Source organism: Bidens hawaiensis, unplaced genomic scaffold (assembly GCF_021521415.1).
Source record: "Bidens hawaiensis isolate Kalapana, Puna unplaced genomic scaffold, B.hawaiensis_p1.1 tig00032852_1, whole genome shotgun sequence".
In the NCBI taxonomy this organism is placed as follows: domain Eukaryota; kingdom Viridiplantae; phylum Streptophyta; class Magnoliopsida; order Asterales; family Asteraceae; genus Bidens; species Bidens hawaiensis.
The window spans coordinates 53,307-59,156 of NW_027495629.1; the positions used below are offsets into that span (position 1 = coordinate 53,307).

Sequence of the window (5,850 nt, forward strand, 5' to 3'; positions counted from 1 at the left end):
ACAATATGAAACCAGAATAAAATATGCGCTAATTATGAAATATTTACATATGCTATAACAACATATGTGATCGATGAAAATAAAAGTATACATAAAACTTTGTAAGATCGGTGCTTACACATAAATAACTAGCGAAAATGACAAAGTGCTTTAAAGTCTAGCTAGATTCAATTCACTCGACAAGCAAAACGTTTTCAAACGTGTAGTCCGAACACCCTTAAATGTCAAATAAGTAGGTTATAAATGTTTGTCTTCAAATTAAAAAGAAATGAATAGGATTGTGTGATATAAACAAAGGGTATTTAATTAAGTGGACCTAGTTACAACTTCCTCTATTTTCACATGATATAAAAGCCTCATGTTACTCTTGAACAACATCCTTCCCTTCACATATATCTCAAAAGATTTTTACTTCACTTTTTCAACCAATATGATATATTGTTATATATAATACACACATCCATGCAACATTAACAACTGCATTGACATGTGCATTTGTAAGTATACCTTACTTACATGACTTCCCTTTAATTTGCCTACTCGTTATCTCGAGTGTAACTCATATGGATTTTTGTACGTTACATTATCATTCCTTGTCACCGCTGAGCTTTAGTAATTAAGTTGATAATAGTTCAGTTTTATACAACATCTCTTCCGATGAGGCGATGATGTATAATCTTTTTATCTAGTCATTTTTTTTTTGCATTTCTACATAAAATTTTCTGTGTTTCATAGAATGACAATGAAGCAGTCTAGAATTTGATATCTAAGCTAAACAATCAAACCAAATGACATTAAATGTTTAAGAAACAAAACTCATAGTCATGCATTAACAACAATCATGGTAAAAATGAAGTCATTACTAGTTTACTACTATGCAATTCTATATAGTGAATGAAATGGAGTTGGAAAGCTAACTAAGCCACGTAGGATAGCATGAATGCACAGGTAGATTACGATCACGTGCCAGCCAAATGACGTAGGGACACCTCATCACTGTTGCAGAATATTAAAGAGAGTAAACATGTTTGTGCAGATTTTCGATACTAGTTAATTGAAATACTACGTAATATATATATATAGATGTCAGTAGTACACGTGATTTCCTCATGTTTGCTTTGCTTGCACTGTTTCAATTGGGCGTTGAGGAGACTTGGAAATTACAACTCTTCTACTGATCTGTAGGTACCAGAATTCCCGTGCACCCCTGCTCACATTTATCATGGTTCCTCCGGTCATATACATATATTATTTATTATTAGACCTCTACCCTGGATCTATTTGATTGGGTTGAAGCAAGTTGCAAGCAAAGCGGAGATTGGTGTTGTTACTCTAGTGGCGCTCCAAGAGGCAATTGGTGAAGCTTGAGATTAGTGACAGCGGTGACCGAAGTCACGAACCCAATACCTCAAGGATGACAACAATCAATACCTATAAGGGCGTGTTTTTACATAATGAAATGGAATTGGAATTAGAATTTGCATAGCATTGGAATCTAAAGGAATTGAATTTTGAATATGAACATTCCAAAATAAATTGGAATTGAGGGGAATTGAAATTCAAATACATTCTTAATGTGTTCGTTTGACAAATGAATAAGAATCAAATAAGTTTTTTTTAACAATGATAACGGCGAAAACATTTCAGTTTTTTTAGATTTTTTTGTTTTTTATATATATTTTACATTATGATTTTTTTTTTATTATTTTTTTTGAATTTTTTATGAGTTTTCCATTAAAATAAAAAACCCCTCAAAAAAATATTCAAAAATAATAATAAAAAAATTCATAACTTAAAATATAAATTAGAAACAAAAAAAATCTACAAAAACTAAAAATATTTTATTCGTTGTCCTCATTAAAAAAAGAACCTCGAGATAAGATTCTAATGAATTTCCTTGAATTCCTTCATATTTTGAAAGGATTTGAAATTCCTCTATTTAAAGGCATTTGAAGGAATTGAATTCCAATTCCAATTCTTTGAACCGAACACACCAAAATGGAATTAAAATTCTAATTCTAACGAAACGAACACGCCATGTCATGGGATTTTGATTTTATTCCAATTCCTTGGAATTCCCACGAATTCTGTGAAACGAACACACCCACAAAATTGCGTAATTTACGTTACTGAGTGAAAAACGACAGTGACCAGGGCCACTCCGTCCCCGTTATACTTCGCCATTGATGGGATGAGCTGGCCGTGGGTGGCGCTTCATTTATTAATCACAACACACGGTTATAGGGTATTAGGGGCACCTTTGGATTAGTTCGATAGCCCCATCATCATTCACGTCATAAGAAAATAGTATTTGTTAGAAAAAAGCTTGGTGGAAAGAAAAATAGGTTGGAAGTTATGACTATTATCATTCATTTCTTTAGTTAGGATTATAACTCAAAATTTGGATTATTAAAATTTAATTTTCTTTTTTTAACTAGATATATTATTATTTTAGATAAATGCTTGTACTTTGTGATGATATATATTAAATCAATTCATTATTTTATTCATATCATTTGACATAACAAAACATCTATCATGTCTTCGATCTCTTTGAAACATATTATGCGTTTTAGACCTCATCTACTACTATCAATATTGTATTTTTCTCTGTAATATTTGTTATACACACATGTATTGTTATAATTCTCTATAAAATATAATGTGAGTAAGAATAAAAAACATTAATGTGCCATGTTTCAAAATCGAACCAAAGTGGTTATGTTTTTCTTTTTCAACCTTTGACCTTGAAATTAAATCATCAAATTGACAACCCCATACCGTCTCCAAATTAATTGTCCCTATCCTATTTTTACATGTCTATATCTTCCTTGTTTTGGTATCCAGACATTTAGGATAAAAAATTATTATACACATTATAAATAATTTATGACTATCAATATTTGCTTTTACATACGATACAAAGCGCCAATGAGGTGGTGGTCTATATTGGTAGAGAAACCTTTTAACACATTGGATAAAAATATGAAGTTTTGGGTTCAAGACTAACATACGGAAAATATTTAAAATAAAAAGAAATACATCATTTAAAAAAGAAGAACGATATAAATCATTATGCTGAATAATTATGTTGAATTGAAATTTGCAGGTAAGGACATCAACCAGCACAAAACTAGCTTTATTGATGCTGTATAATTGTAATGTTTTAGAATATTAAAGATTATATGTAGTTAGATGATATTAAAAAAAATAAAAGAATAATTCTCTATTTTGATTACTAGTGTTTTTTATGCTTTTATACACACACATACACATAGTAGATCTTTCTTGAGACGAGAGCCATGGTGGGGGGAGTGAGGAAGAAATATTGTTCTACAGTAAACAATAAACAAACATTGTATATATGACACATATATATTGTGCAATTATTTAATTGGATGTCTTTTTCTAGCTTATCGAATAATTGAGTTTCCACCATTTTATCTTATCACGAGAAAGTGACCCTTTTAGAAATAATTAAATTGTATGACTTGCAAGTTGCAAGTCCGGATGAAACGAATTATAAAATTAGAGCTCTTTAGGTTTTTTTTGTTTTGATATCTTTAACACATGAAAATTTAGTAGCATATTATGATTCCTGAAAAAACCATGTAACATCTACTAGAGTCGAAATGACTTTTAATAAATAAAAGAAAACCTTTCCAAATGTAATGTTTTTCCCACGAACCGAAATTGATCAAAACCCGAACCAAAACTAATCGTAATATGGTAAGAAACCGGTTTCAACCCGAACCGAAACCAATCATAAACTGGTTTTGACTTTTGTTGGCCAAATCAAACCGGTTTTAATCTGAACCGGTTTTGAGTTTTAAACCGGTTTATGCACCTCTACTTGTAAATTACTGAAATTAATCCTAAATCACCTATTCATATGAAATTTGTGGGAAAAAAAAGAATAAATAAAAAAATATCCCTTTAAAAAATCCGGGAATTAAGTGTGTTGTGATAGAATAAAAGAATCAAACATAATCAAAACTTAGAAAAAATTGGGGTGCCTATAAACATACCCAATACTATTTTACATAGGCGAACAGTTCCTCTAACACTTATACTTCAGTCGAAAAAAACTCATTGCGATATATAAACTTTGAATTAGTTTAATACCGGTTATTGCTATATGTACTATTTTGTTAATCCGAATTCGAAAATAACATTTAAATATCAGATGCTATTTTAGCTTTTTCATAGCAATAATATTATCCATTGAAACCATCAAATAACTAAAAGTAACATTTAAAAATCAGATGCTATTTTCCAAAAAAGGAAATGATTATTTTATAACGATAGTACAATTTGCATTGATTCCAAATCCTAAGATTTGATGTCGCTATAATTGTTCTTAAGGTTCATAAAACAACCTTCTACTTTCAATCAAAGCCTCTTTGATAAGCTTGATTTCCATTTTGTACCCAGACAATATTCTTTTTAACTTTTTTTTTTCTTTTTCTTTTTCTTAACGGCAAATTACTACACCATTATTTTAACTAAGCACCTAAATAGTGCTGAACATTTTGCGCCAATTGTTGATAAGCCTTTGAAGGCGTCCCCATCGGAATGTAACTCCCACTCGACATAGGCACCGGAAAACCAATACCGGCCACCGTTGACGGCCGATTCTCTCCAGCTTTTTCCAGTGTCTGAACCTGATTCTTTAAAAACTTAACATAATGAATCGCTTCATCGAGCATGGAAGCCGTATCCATCTTCGTACCACCCGGTACAAGTCTTTGAAGTATCCTAATCTTCTCACTAATCCTCTCTCGTCGATGTCTAGCCGCCACACTTTGGGGGTCTTTCGAAATCTTCACATTCCTCCGCTTTGGCGGCTTAACCGATTCAGGGTCAATGTGAATCGGTTGCATTGCTGCTATTCGGAATATCATCTCCCTCATCGCAGCCATCGAATGCCGCTTCTGCTCAACCTCTCCTTCCTCACCTTTCCTCCACCTCGGGCTCGACAGAAACTGCATCTCAGTTTCTGTTGGCGAGGTGAAGGAAATGGTGGTGGAAGGGTTGACTGCGTTCAACCCTTCCACTGAATACTGCATATTAGGATTACTTAGGTTGGTGCAACTACTGCTGCCTTGATCTAAGAACTCGGTTGACGAGTTCTTGTCGTCTCCATAAACGTTACAAAAATCGGGTAGCTTGTCGAGTTGCATCAACATCATCATGTCTGTTTGGTCCTCGGAAATGGACCGAAGAAACTCAATGTCCATTGTTGAATAACAAGTCTTTCCTTTTATAGTAACCCTTGTGGAAAAGATGATAAAAATGGTCTTAAAAAGTTATATGGGCAGGGGAATGGGTGACTAAAGTGAAGAGCGAGATAGACTGGAAGTTGTATCAGAATGTATCAGAAATAGATAGATAGATAGAGAATGAGTTTGGTTTTGTTGTGAGAACATCTTATCAATTCAACAGGACTATATCTATATATATAACATGTAGATATTATATAAATTAATATATATAAAAAATATATTTTTATATATAACAGAAAAAATAAATATTCTATTCCAATGTCACAAAGTTGGTGAGCTTATCCTTTTTTTTTTGTTTAATTTCTCGATAGCTCTCGATCCATTATATGTGTAGTTTGTATAAATAACAAATTATTTATTAATATCGTATACTAGAATCAATGCTATCATTGATTGTTTGATTTGTTGGACAATGATGATTGACACTAATAATAGATATATCAAAACATGAAATACATTAATTTGCTCACTGCAAGTTAATATAAAATATTAGTTGTATATGATATATCATTAACAATTTATTGTACATATATAAAAGTTATGTTTTATCGAATTTGATCTGTAA

The 5,850-nt window shown here is 31.7% G+C and overlaps 1 pseudogene; it reads right to left on the reverse strand.

Moving 5' to 3' along the window:
• Positions 1–4,183: 4,183 nt before the first annotated feature.
• Positions 4,184–5,572, reverse strand: LOC143584233 (transcription factor HEC1 pseudogene; annotated as a pseudogene).
• Between the last annotated feature and the right edge of the window lie 278 nt (positions 5,573–5,850).